This window comes from Protomyctophum parallelum (genome assembly GCF_964188405.1).
Source record: "Protomyctophum parallelum genome assembly, chromosome: 23".
NCBI lineage: Eukaryota > Metazoa > Chordata > Actinopteri > Myctophiformes > Myctophidae > Protomyctophum > Protomyctophum parallelum.
This window is the reverse complement of record NC_139715.1, coordinates 27405916-27427223: the sequence shown is the minus strand read 5'-3', so window position 1 is coordinate 27427223 and position 21308 is coordinate 27405916. Positions and strand designations below refer to the sequence as shown.

The window sequence follows — 21308 nt, the reverse complement described above, 5'->3', positions numbered from 1 at the left end:
TTACTTCTACTCTTTGATTGATTGATTTAAATATTTATTAACAGTTTGCAGAATTACAGTACATTTCAAGCACAAGCTCAATACAAAGACTGTTAACTGTGAGTGGACGACCCAATTAAGCATTACACTTGTTTACAACAGGGTCCACCTTGTTCAATTCATCAAAACATTTAGAGACGTACAAATAGACACTTCTTTATACAGTAGTTAAAGAACAGAACAGGAATTCATCATAAAGGAAGCAAAAAGGGAAAAGGAACATATACATCTCAGATCCAAATGTTGTATTTTAACTCCACTATACAGTGATTTGAAAACGTTTTAGTTACTATAGTTTCTTTGTAGAATTTGATTATTATTATTACAAAACATGACCTGCTATATACAATGTTTTTATTTAAAAACAGCCGATCTTCACAATGCGTCGCATCGAGACGCATTGTGAGCTTGTAGATCTATTTTCTTGTAGATCCATTAGCTTGTAGAGCTATTTTCAAGAGATGTGTATACATTGGAAAACTCTGAATTCTGCATGAGTATACTTTTGGTACTTTTAGTACAATTTGATACCAATACTTTAATGTATTACTGAAGTACATTTTGAATTTATATCCTCCCGCCCCTCCCTCCTCTTACTGGTGCCAAATGGGGTAGTAAAAACAGGGAAGAAGCCGCCCCGACTAAAAATGTCTGTCTGTCTGTCTGTCGGGGTGTGTGTGTGTGGGAGGGGGGGGGGGGTCATTGACGTGTTGATGTTTGATCCAATAGGACCCTTGACCCCCCCCCCCCCCCCACCAACACCTGCTGCCTCACCGCCAGCGCAGGTGGTCTCCAGGTGGTGTGTGTGTGTGTGTGTGTGTGTGTGTGTGTGTGTGTGTGTCACATGTGCAGTGAACAACATTGATTGATTGATTGAAATATTTATTAACAGTTTGTAGAATTTACAGTACATTTTAAGCACAAACTCAATACAAAGACTGTCAACTGTGAGTGGACGACCCAATTAAGCATTACACTTGTTTACAACAGGGTCCACATTGTTCAATTCATCAAAACATTTAAAGACATACAAACATTTAGAGACATACAAATAGACATTTCTATGTGGCTAAATTCATCATATGGGAAGCAAAAAAGGGAAAAGATACAATATACAGTGAGGGAAAATGGGGTGGGGGGGGTGGGGGGGATTCAGATTTTACAGAGGCCAGTTTCGAATTGCAGCCATCCGTAGGTGCCCTTTGAGAGCGGTCAGGTCAGAACAAAGGGGGGGCGGGGGCTAGATTGGGTTGGGGCACTATATGGTTGGAGTTTTGGGTGGTCTGAAGCACGTCACATACACGTGTGTGTGTGTGTGTGTGTGTGTGTGTGTGTGTGTGTGTGTACCTTTTATCCTCAGGCCAAAGGCCCGTCCATCGACACTTAGCAATTCTGAGACAAGTGCAAACGTCTCCAATTAAGTTAAAAGGTGCAGAAAGTGATTTTATTTTGTTAAAATATTTATTAAATCTAGCTCTATATTCTGATAGTAACCATTTGCAGTATAGTATAGACTAGAGCAGTGGTTCCCAAAGTGGGGTCCGGGGACCCCCCTAGGGGTCCTTGAGGGAGTTCCAGGGGGTCCCCAGCTAAATGATAGTTTAGGGTCCGTAACTCGAACTAAACGAACCATTTGGTTCCATTTGTACACTCTCAGAGTTAAATTAACATTGGTTTTACAATATAAATTGGGGGTCCCAGAGATAGAAAATAAATGGGGGGGGGGGGGGTCTGTAGACTAATGCATGTCAACCTGGGGGTCCTTGAAATTAAACGGGTTGAGAATCACTGCTAGAGCCTGGCATATCTTTTCAAATGGGGGTCCGCGGGCTAATTAGTGTTAATTTGGGGGTCCTTGACATGAAAAGGTTTGGGAACCACTGGACAAGAGTGACAGGAGTCTCAACAGCGTCTTATTTTCAGGTCAGGATGCCAATTGTAGCGAATCAGGAGAGAGAACTCACACAGGATAGAGGACGAACGAGTGAAATATGGCGTGACAGATTTGGAACTGGAACTCTATGGAATTGAAGCTGATAAATGAGTAGTCTAGGTTACTCTCTCCCTACTGGATGAAATTGGCTTTCACGATTTAAAAAAAATAGCAGACCTACAAGCTTGACCTATGAGCTTGTAGATCTGCTATTCTTCCAATAGCTAAAGTATAACATAATGCTTAAAGAGCTGGAGTGATCCGTTACCGAGCAAACACTCTAGCAATGATTACTATTTAAACAATAACTCACGTTGTGAGCTTGTATATCGGCGATTTTCAAATGGCCAAGATTATATACTGTACATGAGGTTGAAGTGGTTAATGTATGTTTTGTAATAATAATCTAAATCTTCAAAGTAACTGAAAAACTAAAGGTTTTTGTAGTGGAGTAAAAGTGCAATATTTCAATCCGAGTTGTAGTGGAGTAGAAGTAAAAGTATTGGATATTGGAAATGCCCAAGTAAAGTATAAATACCACAAAAAATTTACTTAAAGGAGAATTCCATACTAAAAGGCTTTCTTACCTTTCTTTGTAGTTGTTGCGTCCCCACCAAAGAGGCCCAGGTGTTATTTTGTGCAAAAGCTCCTTATTGGCTATTTCCCCTACCATAAGCCCTAAATGAATTGCATTGAATGGGAATTGAATGGGGCTATGGGGTGTTGTGCTAATTCACTTATTTCCTTTGCTCAAAATTATATATTTTTTTGTATATATCCTCTCTTCATAATGTAAATAATATCCCAAGCAGCACACTTTACTACTTTATATGCAAATAATCGAATTAGCACACCCCATAGCCCCATTCAATTCAATGCAATTCATTGAGAGCTTATGGTAGGGGAAATAGCCAATGAGGAGTTTTTGCACAAAAAAACACCTGAACCTCTTTGGCGGGGACGTAACAACTACAAAGAAAGGTAAAAAAGTTAAGAAAGCATTCTCGCATGGAATTCTCCTTTAAGTGCAGTACTTGTCTACTTGAGTAAAATGTACTTCACAGCACTGGTATAAAACCACCAGTGTGCTCATCATGGCGCAGCACTCAGAGAGACTGCAAAGATTTGGCAACAGAGAGAGAACTGTGTGTTATTAATAATAATAATTATTAATGGACCGTAATGGACATTTGCATAAAAGATAAACAAACATGGGGGAGGCATGAAAACAATCCTCTCGTTGTTGCGTCTTTCCTCCAACCTCTCTCTTGTCTCTCCCTTCCTTTCCTTGCTTCCTTTTCTTCCTGCCTCTATCCCCGAATACCCCCCGATCCCCCCCAACCCCTCCTAGCGCCTCTCACTACTCCCCCTCCCCTCCTCCCCTCCTGTGTGTTTTGCATAGCTTTTATCTGGGCTAATGCAGCAGTAGCAAGCAAGCCATGCTAATTTTAACAGCAAAGCCTTTGCCAACACAACCAGCACTCCCCCCCCCCCCCCCCCCCCTTAACACACGCCAGGCCACTGGCCAGCTCTCCTACGGCTGGGCTTCTGTGCATGTTTGTCAACGCTGCGGCGCTAAAGATGTGGCATTTGTAGAGAGAGAGAAAGAGAGAGAGTGAGAGGGGAATGAGATGGACATATGGAGGAATAAAAAAGTGAGTGAGTGAGTGAGTGAGTGAGAGAGAGATAGAACAGATATGGGTCTTCTGCAATAACACGGCTGTCCCTCTTTCTTGGAGTGACAAATACAACCTTTAGTTGTTGCTATAATTAGAACGGGAGGAGGACATGTGACTGAATGGAAGTCAGAGGAGGAGGCAGAGGGGAAAGAAAACAGAAAAACAGACAGAGGAGGAGGCAGAGGGGAAAGAAAACAGAAAAACAGACAGCAGCCAAAAGACGCATGATGCAAAAACACTGTAGGCATATGGCGCACGCCCACGCACGCATGCACGCGCGCGCACGCACACGCGCGCGCACGCACACACACACACACACACACACACACACACACACAGCACAGCACAGGAAAAAGGCTACCTCAGAGTGAATAAATGGACCAAAATTGACAATTTCTAGTAACACTCCTGTTAATGCGTCACTCACAATGCGACGCGCTGCAACACATTGTGAAGATCGGCTGTTTTCAAATGACCAAAATAGGGCTGAAGTGGTTCATGCGTGTCTTTGTAATAATAATAATCAAAATCTACATAATCTAAGTAACTAAGGTTTTCAAATGAATTTATTGGAGTAAAAGTACAGTACTTGCCTCTGAGATGTAGTGGAGTAGAAGTAAAAGTACTGGAAATTGGAAATAGAATATTATATACTCAAGTAAAGTACAAATATCTAAAGATTTTACTTAAGTACAGTGCTTATGTAAATGTGGAAGCCTCTTCTCACTCAGTCGCGCACACACACACACACACACACACACACACACACACACACACACACACACACACACACACACACACACACACACACACACACACACACACACACACACACCGTCACACCTTCTCACAACCACAAGGTTCTGCCGTTGGGAAGCATTGGTACTGGAAAGTAACTAAGTACATTTACTCCAGTGCAAAATGTTGAGGAGGTACTCTCAACTTCGCCAGAGTATTTCCAAACTCCTGTGCTTTTTCTTCCACGGTCCACCCCACTGCGTCTCAGAGCCAGCAGAGCTACAAGCCCACTGCGTCTCAGAGCCAGCAGAGCTACAAGCCCACTACGTCTCAGAGCCAGCAGAGCTACAAGCCCACTACGTATCAGAGCCAGCAGAGCTACAAGCCCACTACGTCTCAGAGCCAGCAGAGCTACAAGCCCACTACGTCTCAGAGCCAGCAGAGCTACAAGCCCACTACGTCTCAGAGCCAGCCGAGCTACAAGCCCACTACGTCTCAGAGCCAGCCGAGCTACAAGCCCACTGCGTCTCAGAGCCAGCCGAGCTACGAGCCCACTACGTCTCAGAGCCAGCCGAGCTACAAGCCCACTGCGTCTCAGAGCCAGCAGAGCTACAAGCCCACTGCGTCTCAGAGCCAGCCGAGCTACAAGCCCACTGCGTCTCAGAGCCAGCAGAGCTACAAGCCCACTACGTCTCAGAGCCAGCAGAGCTACAAGCCCACTACGTCTCAGAGCCAGCCGAGCTACGAGCTCACGCTTGTACTATAGATCAGCTATTTTCCGAAGATTTTTATACATTCGAAAAATTGTGAAATGGGACATTCTGCATAATACTTTTTTACTTTCGGCAGGACTTTAAGTGCATTTTGATACCAATACCAATTGTACTTTTACTCCAGTAAATTCTAAATTCCCGACTTTTACAGAGTATTTCTGCATTGCAGCATGGGTCTGTCTGTCTGTACATTTCTTGTGCAGGCTGTCAGTAGGCTAATGTAGAATCCCACAAGTTTTGGTTCATATACATATTATGTTCTGTTCTTTCAGAAATATCGAACATTTACAGTCGGCTCGGACAATTTGTTTGCCACCGGTGATCTATATACTTTAGAAGGTGCCACAATCAATATATTTGATTTACATGTATAATTATGAAAATATAGAGTAGACTCGTCGATAAGAGTTAGTGGCTAAAGCTCGGTTTATATTTATACCGCGACATGTTGTGAGCTTGTACCGTACATGGGCTATTGCAGAGTGTACTGTACACCTGTGCTAATGGGGAAAAGCAGAAAGCATGCAAATTATGAGACAAGCATGACATTTAGGTCGGTTGTTCTCCAGGGATTGTTGATCAAATCGGCACGGTTTGCTATTTGAAAATCCAACCCCGAAGGCGGGGTTGGCGAAAGGGCCTTTCTGTGTGGAGTTTGCATGTTCTCCCCGTGTCCCCCTATAAGGTAGTACCCTCACAAATAACATGCAGTAATCCTGGTCACTAAACTGCCTCCCCCTGGCCAGCCGGGGCGCCTGATGGAGGGGAAAGGAACTGGTTGGAATAACGTGTTCCTTCCACGCACTAGTCCAACCAGGGAAACTCCCCCCTGTCAGGTGTAAAGGAGCAACTTGGACACTCAAGGCATGAAGGAAGCATGAGTTCAAGTCCGTTGCTCTCCCCTTGTCCCCCATATATGGGGACTAGGTTGGTGGAAGGTTGTGTAGAGCCCATGGATCACATTAGATCATTGACACAGGGGTGAAAAATGGGTTACAAAATAGTGGGATATAATATATAAAAATAAAAATAAAAGAAACGTCAACAGAATCCTACCTTTACAGATCATGCCCTCCTTGACGATGGCCTGCTTGCATATATCACAGCTTTTGCATTTCTTGAAGGGCTTCAGCTTGAAGTGGTGCGTGTGGACACCCTCCAACTCCTCGGGCTGAGGGAGAGAGCACAGCAGAGGGAGGAGCGGTCAGGTGTGTGCATGGAGGTCAGTGCATGAGTCTCAATGTTGTGGGGGTTCCAGGGACCAACATTGGACCCTAGAGGGGGGACAGTAAAGGCTCATACATAGTCTGGATTTTTGGTGGTGGGGTGACCAGACCACCGAACTACAACATGACGTCACGAGCCGCGGTGAAGAGCAAACCACCGCCACCGCTTCGCTCTGTTTTTACTCGCCACCGCTCAACGTTATTTCAGCTCCGGTGGTCACCTCACCACCGGAGCGGTGGTCACCTCACCACCGGAGCGGTGGTCACCTCACCACCGGAGCGGTGGTCACCTCACCACCGGAGCGGTGGTCACCTCACCACCGAAAATCCAGACTATGAATAGGCCTTGACTCTGAAGAGTGTACACAAAATGTTGTACTCTCTGCACTGAACACAGATACTTTTACAATGTAAAAAAAAAAATCATAATCATCACATTCAAAGTGCTATAGGCAACTATCACTACATTTCCCAGAATTCCACGGGCACCCAAAAAAGATCCGATCACCAATCAGATCGCCAAGTCATAGACCGTGTGACGTATAGGCGAAAAACCACCGTCCCCCGACTGTGCTTTCTGGTCCTCGTACATCACTGAAGCGTCACTGCGTTCTACCAGTTTCTAAATCTACACACGCGCTCTGCACGCCTCCACGCCCCCTCGCGCCACATTGCTCTGTGCTCTGGCACCGACGTAGACTCCTTTAACCACCTGCAATGTGCTTGCATTCTTATTTCTTTTATTTGCTTTAATTTCGCAAATAGTATCCTCTCCCCCTATAGCATCGTGCCTGCTTCCGTTTCTGAAAGCCGCCCGTTACTCACTTCCGTCCGTCTAAATACTAAAGTCTATTCCTCCTCGGAAGCCTCGACGACATTGTGTAACTTTGACACAGCATAACATCAGAAATGGTCGCAGAACATCCCGCGTTCGGTTCCAGCACCACGGATGAGGCCTACAGTACAGTACAGTACAGTACAGTACAGTACAGTACAGTACAGTACAGTACAGTACAGTACAGTACAGTACAGTACAGTACAGTACAGTACAGTACAGTACAGTACAGTACAGTACAGTGTATCCTCCTATACGGCCAATACAGGTGCATGATGGGGAAACCTTTTTTTTTTATCGTTTTTTTTTTTGACGGGTGGCGCTATAGATCCCGAAGACCCGTGGACCTCTATCTGAAAACGAAAACAAAGGTTTTTATTAAATTTTTTATTGTGCGACCCAAACTCACACTACCAAGGGGGCCCATATGCCACTGGTCATACAGCGATACCCTGAACGACACAGTCATGGGACTTGAACCCACACAACGATACACAGTATGGGGGCGGCTGCTATACTCAGCAGGCAGCGCACCCGCACAGGAACCCAAAGATTACAGACGCACACATACTATGCATGAATGCACACACGCACGCACGCACAGAGCCCACCAGCGGAGGATGTTTTCACTTTGAAGTTGGCTAATTAAATGACTAATTAATGATGGCGAGAGAAGAAAGAGAGAGAGAGAGAGCTCACAGTAGCTCAGGGTGTCACTATCTCTAGAAATATGTTTCTCACACACTCACACACACACAAACACACACACACACACACACACACACACACACACACACACGTATGCGAATGAGCCTACAACAGTATGTGATTATACATGTGTGCTGTGTACACATAAAATGACATGCTTATGTAAGCGTGTGTCTGTATGTGTACCCCTTGAATGTGTATGTGCGTGCATGCGTGCGTGCGTGTGTGACCGTGCATGCTATGCTTGTGGGAGTCAAATATCCCTCAAAGGTTTAGTTATATAATTTGATTGTAGATCGAGTCGACACATTTTGACTTAAGGTTTTGGATTATACAAATGGCAAAAAATAAAATAAAATGGAATTCCTAAACTTGCCCTCCTTGTCATGTTGATAATGGTAATACAAACTCGTGTGCATATATGTGCATGTGTGTGTGTGTGTGTGTGTGTGTGTGTGTGTGTGTGTGTGTGTGTGTGTGTGTGTGTGTGTGTGTGTGTGTGCGTGCGTGTGTGCGTGCATGAGTGCGTGTGTGCGTGCGTGTAAGTAGGTTGCTGAAACATCACGTTTTCAACGAGCCTCACAGAACAGCTTGTCCTACTCCGAGTGGAATAGTGTGAGAGTGGCGACGACACTATAGCGTTGACTCCCATTGTAACAGTGGAATGCGGAAGAAGTGCTCATTCTATCTCAATGGGATAGTTCCAATGTTTGGAACTATAGCCGATACTAGGCGCCCGCTTCGCGGCGAGATCAAAGCGTGTCGCCACTCTCTTACTATTCCACTCGGGTCCTACTGTATCATAATTATGTACAGTACCACATTATGCGAGTCAGTGAGGCGAGTTTGAATGACTGTGGATGGAGTATGTACTCCTACTACTGTATGTATAGTATGTGGTACTGTATGTGGTATTGTATGTATAGTATGTGGATCATACTTGTGGAAGATAGTGTGTTTGATTGTTTTGTTTTGTGTTTTCTTTTTCTCCTTTTTTGTGTATTGTATTGTATTGATTGTAGTTAGGACCCTCTCGAAAACGAGATACTGTATCTCAATGGGGTATTCCTAAATAAAACGATTAAAAAAAATTTCAAACATAGTGAGCCAGCGATGGAAGTAGTACTCCAATGTATTACTTTAGTAAAAGTACATGTAGCAATAATACCACAACATACAACTACTCTGTTACAAGTAGGCTATACAAGGCCTGTATTAAAAACAATATGACTTTGAGTAAAAGTACATAAGTATTGCCATGAAAATACCTGCAGTGTAGCAATACCTGTAGTGCCAATGTGCTGTGAGCTTGGAGATCGCCTATTTTAATTTAGCTGAAATAAAACATAGGGCTTCGTTGGTTACGTATGTTTTGTAATAATAATCTAAATCTGGTGAGTAAAGCCGTCAAATAATTGTAGTGGAGTAAAATAAAAATACAATATATCCCTCTGAGATATAGTGGAGTAGAAGTATATAGACTGTAAAGTATCCAAATTAAAACCACTATAGTAATAATAAATTCACCCCATGTGTGAAGTGAGTGGTGCAATTCTGTGTGGGGGTCCCTGGAAGTTCCAGACCCCCCAGGAACGTGGCCAGGGGGGCTTCCGAAGCGGTTGAGAAATGACAGAGTTATACCGTGTGGGGGCCCCCAGGGGGTCCCTCTACTGTACTGTACTGTACTGTACTGTACTGTCACACCCGAAATCATCATATATACCAGGGGTCCTTAACTAGAAATGATGAAGGTCCACAAATATTTTTTTGAATAAGACCGAGGTCCGGTCCCATGCGCGGCGTCCATCGGAGAGCGGGGCTCTATGCCCGTTTAGTATGGTCAAGCCAAGCTTATACAAATCAGATCCCCTTCCACCCAACCAATAATGGGGTGCAGAGTGCAGGCCCGGAGTGGAACTCCAAATCCAAATCACACTGCTCCCGCGCGTAGCGCGCGCCAGAATTTTGGGGACCCTTGGGGGACATTTTGGGGGCCTTTGCAGCAATTTCACATGAGAAATGTACCATCTGATGTTATTTATATTATTAACTTCTTCCCTCCATTAACATAAGACACACAATGTAGTTGTGCTGCAGCAACACTGCCTGAATTGAATTGAAATTGACTGTGGCTGGCCTGGCCTGAGCTTAGGAGAGATTTTTTTTTTGCTGGCCTGACCTGATGCAAAAAAAAAGAAAAAAAAAAGAAAAAAAAAATTGCCTAGGGTCCGCAGAGAGGTGGTCCGCTGTCCGGTCGTGGACCGCGGTCCGCCAGTTGAGGACCCCTGATATAGACTATAAAGTATCCAAATTAAACCACTATAGCAGGGTACCCCAATAGGCGGCCCGCGGGCCATTTGCGGCCCACAGAGCGCCCCCTTGTGGCCCATGAAAGAATTAAAAAAAAAGATTTTTTTTTTTTTTTCTTTTTTTTTAAGGGTCCCAGATATAAATGGCATTAAATGGGGGTCAGTAGCCTATGCATGTCAAACTGGGCATCCTTTTCAAATGGGGTCTTGCCCTGAAAATGAATTTTCAGGGCAAGACCTCGACCTCGCGCGTGCAGACTCGGCCCCCAGCCTGGTACGCTAGTCAAAATATGGCCCTTGAGGAAAATTAATTGGGGAACCCTGCACTATAGTAATAATAAATTCACCCCATGTGTGAAGTGAGTGGTGCAATTCTGTGTGGGGGTCCCTGGAAGTTCCAGACCCCCCAGGAACGTGGCCAGGGGGGGGGGGGGGGGCCCGGTTTCAGCGAGCCAACCCGCTTCCGAAGCGGTTGAGAAATGACAGAGTTATACCGTGTGGGGGGCCCCAGGGGGTCCCTGTACTGTACTGTCACTGTACTGTCACTGTACTGTCACTGTACTGTACTGTCACACCCGAAATCATCATATATACAGTTAATATGTTGTTTGTGTGTTTGGCTTGTGAAAACCAACCAAGCTATTTTCGTGCTCGGACAGACGGACCCAGGCAGGGGACCCTCCCAGGGACAAACATAGCTCCGTAATGAAGTGGTTGCACCACTCAAAAACACGTGAATGAGATGATTGTGCTTTACCCTTCTTTACAACCTCTCTCTCTCTCTCTCTCTCTCTCTCTCTCTGTCTCTCTCTGAACGCTGCTAAGTCATAATAATGATGTCATTTCCTCTGTGTATTTATGCAGCTGGTCCAGGCAGGCCCGGGTCGCTCTCGTCTGATCCAGAAAGCATACGGCGGCGTTTATACGTCTCAATATGTTACACGTTTTGTTCTGTGTCCTCCCGTGACTTTCACTGGACGAACAAGGACAAATAAAGTGTGTGAACTGGGAGTCTGGGAGACGAGTGGAATAACTCTCCAACGAATGAACACAATTATGTTCAAGGAAAAGGAAGATTCAGGAGGTATGCAGTATAATAGGTCCAAAAACAGTTACAGTACTTTTCGGGGGGAAATAACCTGTGTTCCCACGGATCAAATTGAGTTATTACTTAGTCACAAGTTCTTTGTTGACTCTAGATAGATATTTCTTCATGTTTTTTAATAACCGGTAAGACGCCCTGAGGGCGAGAAGCGGCCAAGTTGAGAAGCAGGAGTTAAACTATTAACCCATTCTGACCTGAGATCAGATTTTAAAAATGACAGTTTTCTGAAAAAGCTATGTCAGTCGTTCAACAATAGCAGACCTAAAAGCTCGTAGCTATGAGCTTGTAGATCTGCTATTTTTCAATAGCTAAAGCATAGCATAATGCTAACACCAAAAGGGGTTCCATATATGCAGATCTATAGTATGTCAAAACCATGTACGGGCTATCCAGGGTTTGATGAGGTGAGTGTCGTGATCTACATATATGGAGATCCAGGTGATGATTATAGTCAGCTCCACGTATGGAGATCCATGTGTTGTACCAACTTGGTTCATTTGCAAGTGTGACTCGCGTCGCGGCAACCACACTGGTTACTATGAGACATGTCACAATATGGCCATATATGGACATTCCCATAAGGGGAAAGGCCCGTGGCGATGTCGTCTACATCCCAGCGCCAAATGATCGGCTGAAGAATAACTACCCGATTAAGACAGATGCCTTCCTGTGCTGGCGGGCCAACATGGGGCCAACATGGGCATCATGTCATGACCCCAATACCTCACCAAGTACGAGGCCCCGCCCCCTTCTGAGACGCTCAATGAGGTTACGGAGAAGTTGCAGCATCGCGACAACGCTATAGGTCCGCTGATGCATTTGCCATGATGGCACTGGTCGGCTCTGTGGGGGGCGGGGCCACGACTACATATATGCCCATTTATGGAGATCCCTGATGATGTCACGAGGCGTGACCAACGAACCAAACAGGAAATAAATAAACGTCATTTTCATAGTAAATGCGACCCAAAATGCGCAACAAAAGTAGCAGATCACAACATGCGTTACAACATTATATATTTTCACTATATTTTTGCACGGCAAAATGTAAAAGAGGGCATTTATTCATGAAAAGGTTTTCCGCCCAGACTTTAGCCCATTCTGGGCGGGAACCCCTTTTGGTGTTAGCATTATGTTATGCTTTAGCTATTGAAAAATAGCAGATCTACAAGCTCGTAGCGCGCCACCGAGTGGCGCGCTACGAGCTTGTAGGTCTGCTATTTTTTTTAAATCGAAGAACGACTGACATAGAAACATAGCTTTTTCAGAAAACTGTCAGGATGTAGAAGACATTTTTAGAATCTGATCTCAGGTCAGAACGCGTTAGGTGCTGTTCTGTCCATGAGCTCATCGGTGCGGTTAGGGTTCTGCAGACCCCCGCCCAGTGCCCCCCCCCCCCCCGCCCAATGCCCCGCCCAACCCCTCCGTCCCACTCAGTGTGCCGCAGCCAATTTGGCTCAAAGCTGATTTATATAAAAAGTGTATTTCTCAGCATTTTTCTCTCTCTCTCTTTCTTTTTTGCTCTGCTATATCTTACTAAATCTTAATGGCTTTTGTCACACTGTGCGACACACTCGCTAAGCTCCAGAGAACTGCGGCGGCGGCTGACCTTGGAGCTCCGCGGAGCCAGGCCGAGGTAAGGCCAACGGCGGACTAAAAAAAATGTAAAAAATGTTAGGAAGGGACTAGTGGACAAGAGTATAAGTCATTTTCGACGTCTAAAATCTTATGATATTCGACTAAAACTAGACTAAAACATTCCAGGTGACTAAAATATGACTAAAACTAAATTAAGTTTTATTCCAAAGACTATGACTAAACTAAAATAGAAATGTGCTGCCAAAAACAACACTGGTGTGTGTGTGTGTGCGAGCATGTGCGTGCGTGCAGAAAGTCGTGTACTATAAGCACAGAAAGGTCAACTCAATCAACTCGTTAACGCTGCTGGGACAATCGAGTTAGCCCAAAATATACTGAGAGATCTGTACTTGGTTAAAGGTTTTATGACATTCATTTTCATTTATTTTTCTTTTTTCTTTTAGGTTTTATAATTTTGTAATTGAGGACCTCAATTACACCCAAAAAACCTGAACTTTGAACATTCAGTGGATTTTCTGTGGTCTGAAGTTTTCTTTGGGGTTTTTTGGGCCTTTTGAGCTTCAATGAAAACAGGCAACACAGTGAAACAGTGACATCTGCTGGCAAATCCCATTGACATATATGGGATTTGCAGTAAGTGATGTCACTTACTGCCGGCAAATCAGAGCACCTGTTTGAGCCAGAAAACCCCAATCACAGAAAATCTACTGAATGTTAAAAGATCATGTTTTTTGGGTGCAATTGAGATTAGAAAACCTAAAAAAAAACAAGAACAATTCCAAAACCTTTTTTTTAATGTCACAATCCCTTTAACATGTCGGGCATGTCGAAGTCAGAAGTGAAGACAGAAGTATAGCCTATCTGGACAAAACCACGGAGAGCTCCCTAGATTACACATGAAGGCACTGTTTTTCATTTCCTCAACCATGTCATACATGCACCGGACACTGTGATTTTATATACCTGCTGCTTTTTTATATTACGCTGCAGCTGTTTTCCACCTGCACAAGCAGCATGCATGTATGCCTTCCATAGTGCCACCCTATCCACTGCAGACTTTGAATGACACACACACACACACACACACACACACACACACACACACACTTTTACGCCAGTGAGAAAGAATAAAGTTGATGCGTATTCTTCAACAATGCATCAGAAAGGATGCACAATATAAAACGAAATAAAGCATTGTGAGCTCGTAGATCAGATATTTAGTTAAGGTTGAGGTTAGTCAAGGTTGGTATAAGTTCAATAACGGGCCTAAAGGATTTAGAACAGTTGTAATAGACATTAGTTACAGTAGTATACTAGTAGCAGTACTTGCATGCTCTGCTTGCGCACAAGTGGGCCATGTATGGCCTACTTGTGCACAAGACGCAGGTTGGCACCTCGACAGAGGGCATTTCCAGTTTCGGTAAACCGCGTAGGAACGACCAGATACCAACATTGGCACAGTGACGGGTGATCACTGGCACACTGGCACAAGTGTGTGAGAGAGGATTCTTTTCTTTACATTAACATTTACATTAAAATTAAGCTCTCTCAAATGCATGCAAATCCTGCACAATCCTAGTTCAAACTGAACTGAGTCTGGGAGATAGTGTGGCTTATGTCCTGAGTGACGTGAAATAAAATAGTCTAGAAGAAGAAATAAATGTTGTTATATTTTGGACCATCAACATCTGTTGGAATGGGGGTGTCATAACATAACATAATGTTTGACATAGCACACTAACTATCAAGAACATAATAATAGGGATGCACCGATCCGGCTTTTTGGCATTCGATACCGATTTCGATACATGGGGGTCCAGTATCTGCCGATACAGAGTACCGCTCCGATACCCCCCACAAAGAAACGTAATAACCTATTAAGCTGTATGCCTCACTGTGTGGAGTCTGGAATCATTATTTTGTGTAAGACAACATCAAGGCTTGACTTAAACATTACTTTCCCAACTTTGTAAAACAAAATGTAACAAACACAGATATAAATGCACTGAATTATTTATTAAATAACTGTGCAACAATTAGACCAGGTTAATGTGTGCGCAGGCTAGCCTGGCTGCATTCCACATGTTATACTGTCAATACTACACTGCTGTGTCACAGAGGAGGTAGAGTTGTTTTCATACTGTAATTACACATAATTATCGGATCGGATAATGGATCGGCCACCGATCCGATACCCGATCTAGAATTTTAGCCTGGATCGGCGCCGATCTCCGATACGAGTATCGGATCGGTGCATCCCTACTATCAAGTCAAGGCACTTCAAGTCAAAGAGGTTGCCGACCCCTGGCCTAGTCTCGCAAAGCCACTTTACACACCAGTGGTGGACAAAAGTATACTCAAGTAAAAGTATCAATATTGCAATATAGAACTACTCTGTTACAAGTCAAAGTCCGGAATTCAAAATGTGCTTGAGTAAAAGTACAAAAGTATTGGCACCAAAATGTACTTAAGAGTACCAAAAGTAAAAAGTACTCATATCATTGTGCAGAATGTCCCATTTAAAGTTTTCAAATGTGTTTTGTTGGAAAATAGCATATCTACAAGCTCACAATGCATTGCGATGCGACGCATTGTGTAGCTTGTAGATCGGCTATTTTCAAGTAGACGAAATGTCTATATAGGGCTGAAGTGGGTAATGTATACATGTATATTATTTGGCTCCGAGATGTAGTGGAGTAGAAGTAAAAGTATTGTATTGGAAAAGTACAAATAACTCAAAACTGTACTTAAGTAAAATGTACTTAGTTACTTTCCTCCACTGCTTTACACGAACACATAAACGCAACCCCCCCCCCCCCTGCCCATCTCTCACAAACGAACCTTTCTTCTGCCAGTTTGTTGACGCAACGAACAGCAGTTTAATGTTAAGTAGAAGCAGCCCAAATGCACAGTGAAACAATTTTTCTTTCTCCCTTCTCCTTAAGCAAACACATTGGACTGAAGCAGCCGGAGCGCTGGTCCAGTTGAAAAGGGTGCTTGTAGTTGAGATGGACAGGATGGACAGGACTTTGTGGGACAGAGCTGGACAAACACAAGATCAGCAGTGCAATATGAAAACGGTCACCGGAGTGCCATGCCAGCCACACAGCAAAATGCTATACCCTTGACAAAAACCTGACCAGTTTCAGAGTTTTTTTGAAAGGAGAATTCCATGCTAAAAGGCTTTCTTACCTTTATTTGTAGTTGTTATGTCCCCACCAAAGAGGTCCAGGTGCTATGTGTTTGTGCAAAAGTGCATTATTGGCTATTTCCCCTACCATAAGCCATCAATGAATTGAATTGGGCATTGGGGTGTTGTGCTAATTCGCTTATTTCCATCGCTCAGGACACTTTACTACTTATTTCGATGGAAATAAGCGAATTAGCACAAAAACCCCAACCCCCATCGAGGGCTTATATTAGGGGAAATAGCCAATAATGCGCTTTTGCACAAAATGACACCTGGACCTCTTTGGTGGGGACGTAACAACTACAAATAAAGGTAAGATAGACTTCGAGAATGGAATTCTCCTTTAACAGCTGACCCTACCAACACCAAAATCCAGTTTTCTGGGAAAAACTTATATTTTAGGCTTGTCCCACAACTTTCCTTTTTTTGAATTATTATTACGAATAAAAAAAACAAATACATAGTGAAAATAGTCTATCTACAAGCGCGATGCGAGGCATTGTGTGCTTGTAGATCTGAGATTTTCACTACTTTTGTTTGCCACGCGTGCTTGTATGATGAAGAAACTGAAAGGCTGTAAATCATGAAAAAAATAAAAAACATACACATTTGAAACTAGGAGTCGGAGATACGAGGTTTCTATACCAGACAGTGACGATATATAGAACTTACAACTAGGGCTTTAAGCAACTAGTCGACTATTCAATTAGTAAATCCACTAGTCTACCTTGTACTAGTTGACTAGTTGATAAGGGGAAAAAAAGGTTTTTGTAGGCCTCAATATCAGCTAGAATATGGTTAGTCACAAATGTAAACAGTTTTTTAAAATGTTTTTTTTTTACATAATAGATAGGCAACTGGTCAACTAGTAAAAATCACTAGAAGTGAAAGCCCTACTAACAACTAACATGACACAGACGCATTCTCGGATTGAAAGGTATAACTGTATAGGCTTTCCAGATCTAAATGGGTTAAATGAACACATTAGACTTGTACACTTTGCCTCAATTAGACTGAATGACTCATCAGTTTATACATCGACCTGTTCTCTCTCTGTGTTCTAAGGATTATGTGAAAAGACATTTCCGCCAACGACATAAAATAAATAAAAAGACCTGAATCGAGAGGAGCTACAGTATTGGTCTTTTTTTCAATTTTTACTATTTCAACTTCATATCTTATAGAATTCACACAATAATGTAAGACATGCATGCAATTGCGTGGAAGTTGGAGTCCCAGGTGGAATACCATGTGGTTTTCAGGGTATACCATTATTTCATGATTTCATTCAAATCATCAGATCAGAGAACCAATAGGATCCACCGCTTTTTTCGTGCCGACACCCACCCCTCTAGTCCATTCAGGACGGGAACCACTTTGTGTTTTAAGGATTATGTCATACTTTAGCTATTTAGAAAAATCTTGAAAATGTGGCACAAATCTTTGAAAATGTATTCTTTCATAGCCAACGTTTTTAACTCAAATCTTTGCTTCTGAGGGGTTCCTGGAATAACATTATTTTCAGATGGGGGTCGGTCGGTGGTCAATTACATATCATTTTTGGGGTCGTTGACATGAAATATTGAGCACCACTCATATAGAAACATGAGTTATTTCAGAAAACCGTCAGGATTTACATGTCGTAAATGTCGACGTCGGGCCTAAATGGGCTATAGACAAGAAATCACACAGGCTGGGCCAGGCTAGGAATCGCAGGTTTAGACTTTAGAGACAGACTTGTGTGAGTCTATAACGAACAAACCTTAACTTTAAACCCCAAATGTGGCATAACGATTCAGTCAAAGGAACTGGCAACTTTGCCCCTTCTTGACTCCAAAAGCTTGGTATATAACTGCACCTGTGAGCCAATGGGGCTGCCCCCGCCCGGCTCATTTATAAATAGCCGTCAGAAGCACCTCCGTGCCACTCTGGAGCCCCGATGTTAAAGATGAGCTGGCAAAAAGCCGGCGCAGGCTAACGGCTACACCCAATCAGACGACGACGCGGCCAGCTGTGGTCACAGGCAGGTGCCATGGTTACCTGGCTGTCACGGCAACCGGAGGGTCAGCGTGACCCGTCACAAGCCATGATGGATGAGGAAAGGGCAGGAAAACATACAACCACGTGCTAGCTCTCTCTCTCTCTCTCTCTCTGTCGCTCTCTCTCTGTCTGGCACACAGGCCGGCATTGAGTTTTGCAACAACAGGAGCCCAAATGGTTCTTGGACGGCTGCCAGTTATAGCATCTGGGATTCAACTTTTTATGTATTTATTTATTTATCTCTTCAGAGAAGAGAATAAAAAAGGGGCTTCATGGGGACAAGCGAGAGAGGAAGAAAAGACGGTATATACGAATATAACGTTGAAAGCGAAACGGATATTAAGAAATTAGATGCGTTTTTTGGAGTTTATCCTTTTGACACATAATTGTACAAATATTATGTTCATGTTATGTTTATGAATTTGTAGCCAAACTTTTTTTTTTAAACATTGTCGAGGCCGAAAAGAGCTGATCGACAAGCATTGCAACACGTTGTGAGACATTAACATTCCCATAGGGGATTAATTAAGACTAAGTTGTACGTCTCCGTAGGGAAATGTATTTGTTTCCCTATAGAGATCAATCACACAAAGAGTCTGGGTGTTATAATTCCACTTTAAGGAAGTCTATTTGTATACACTCTCAGAGAGAGAGAGAGAGAGAGAGAGAGAGAGAGAGAGAGAGAGAGAGCAGCTCGCTTGCGTGTGGATGACTGCCAAAAAGTCCTATAATCCCTATGGACGGAGTAGGTACAGTATAGGGAGGGGACACCGTAAGTAGGCTAAAGCCTTTAGTATCTTCATCATCACGCCCCTGTGTATCCAGTTATAGGGACCACAGACACACTGCAGCAAAGAGCCAGGAGGAGTTGCAGTGGGCGTTGCAAAGGGAAACCCTCTCATCACCCCCGTTCCTCTTTCATTAGCACATTTTGGGCCGGGAACCCCTTTTGGTGTAAGCATTATTATGTCATGCTTTAGCTATTGAAAAATAGCAGATCTACAAGCTCATACGAGCTTGTAGGTCTGCTATTTTTTGAAAAATCGAAGAACGACTGACATAGAAACATAGCTTTTTCAGAAAACTGTAAAAGGATGCAGAAGACATTTTTTTAAATCTGATCTCAGGTCAGAATGGAAAACTGTCAGGATGTAGAAGACATTTATAGAATTTGATCTCAGTTCAGAATGGGTTAAAGTCCTGGACCCATGCACGTATCACAGGCCATCAGTGGACTTGGAGCAAGATAAGTCACTATCACACCCACGAGGCCTATTAGAGAGGAGTAGCTGCAGTGGTCCTAACTCCTAACGGACCTGGACTATATACAGGGGCGGCCTTAGGAATCTGGAGGCCCGTTTCAAGACCAAAAATGAGGCCCCCATATACCTATGACATAATTATTTGGTTGATACAGCCGTATATTGATACGAATAGTTTGACTGTTCAATATCACATGCAGCCATTACTCTCGACAATTAGCAACAACAACACCTTTCCTCATCCTGTCTCCCCTTTACCTCCCAATGCTGCACATTTTACCATGTTATTTACATAAAATAGGTGTAACTTTACTAACTTAACATTAACATTGTGGGAGAGAGCAAGGCAGTGAGTGAGCGAGAGAGAGAGAGAGAGAGAGGGCCAAGAGTGGCGTGGTTGACTGAGGGGACTTCAGTGCATTGTACTTAATTACGTATGTTAGTACAATGCAAGGAATGAGTGCATTCGCCATGTATCTGATGGAAGCCTGATCTAACCACTCTTGGATTTTCTCCAGTTTATCCCTGAGTTCAAGTTTACCCTATTGTTTTAGGATTTGTTTATTTAGCCTTTTTGGGCTTTGTTTAGGGTTAATTCACCCCATGGCTCCTCAATTAACCAGTGGCAGGTTTTATGACTAGCTCGTGGCTTCCTGTGAGGTTGGTGTGGAATGTACTAATGTGTCCCCTATTCAAAGTCCATTGATTGTTGTCTCCACCAGGCCGAAGGCATGGGGGGAGAGTATGTTTTGCACTCCGTCCGTCCGTGTGTCCGTGTGTCCGTCCGTCCGTGTGTCCGTGAGCAGCTAATCTCGGCCACCGTTAACCCGGTCGATGCCAAATTTTGCACACACACTCCCTGGATGCCAACGATGAACCTCTGCCCCAAACTTTCCAGAACGGCCTGTTATAGCGCCACCAGGAGGCCGGAGTACACCTACAGATTTTGTCCAAACATCACGCAAATTGGTACACAGTCTCTCTAGAGCCATTCAACGAAACGCGTCTTTCAGATTTCTCAGACTCCATCCTGATTGGTTAAGATTGGCTTCCAAAGTTCACAGGAGTGCTCAGTTTCAAACAAAATGCTGCAAATCATGAACACATCGCGTGATTTCCGTGAAATTGTGCACGCACATTCCCACTAGGCCGAGGAAGAAATGCCACATGAACAATTTCAACTCAGCCTCAAGGTGGCGCTATAACTGGCCGAAAAGTGTTTTACCTCTAACTGCACGGATCTGTGGATAACTTTGTATGCCAACTCCCTAGTTTACTTTTGTTGCCCTTTTATCCAACCACCAGATGAAGGCAAGCTGCAATGTCCTACAGTACATTCCTATCCTGGTGGAGACCTGTGCCCAGAAGGGCACTTTTTCTAGTTGGTTGTGTTTTAGTATCTATGTCGCTGTTTTGGTACAAAATCAAAACAACTTGTCTAATATTTTGGCATGTTTAAACCTCCAGGAAAATCTGTGTTGAGGTTCTCGTTTTTCATTAAAACGTCTTTGTCCTACTGTCCAGTTGGGAATGTGTTGAAGTCCAGGTATACTTTTAGAGCTTCAATGCCGTGAGTCATGTAATGTTAAACAATCCTTGTAGTTGTCTTTTTTGCATTGTTAATAATATTGTATCTGTGTTGTCTCAGCCTTGCAGCTATTGTTTTACCCGTTTCTCTGACATATTGTAAGCCACATTTTTCACATGTGATTAAATAAACACAGTTGCTGGCTGTTATCTGTTGTTTAATCTCCAACATGCGTTTTGTAGTTTTATTTTTAACTATTGGGTTTGAAGTATTCTGGTCTCTGGCGTGCTGGTGTGTTGATTCCTTTTAGCTTGCTGTGTACCAGATAGTCTTTGAATCTCAGT

At 43.5% G+C, this 21308-nt stretch overlaps 1 protein-coding gene across 1 annotated transcript in view; it reads right to left on the bottom strand.

Moving 5' to 3' along the window:
* wbp4 (WW domain binding protein 4) overlaps window positions 1–21308 on the bottom strand; it is a 186153-nt gene that overhangs the window by 204 nt on the left and 164641 nt on the right. The gene's annotated exons all lie outside the window — the stretch shown is intronic.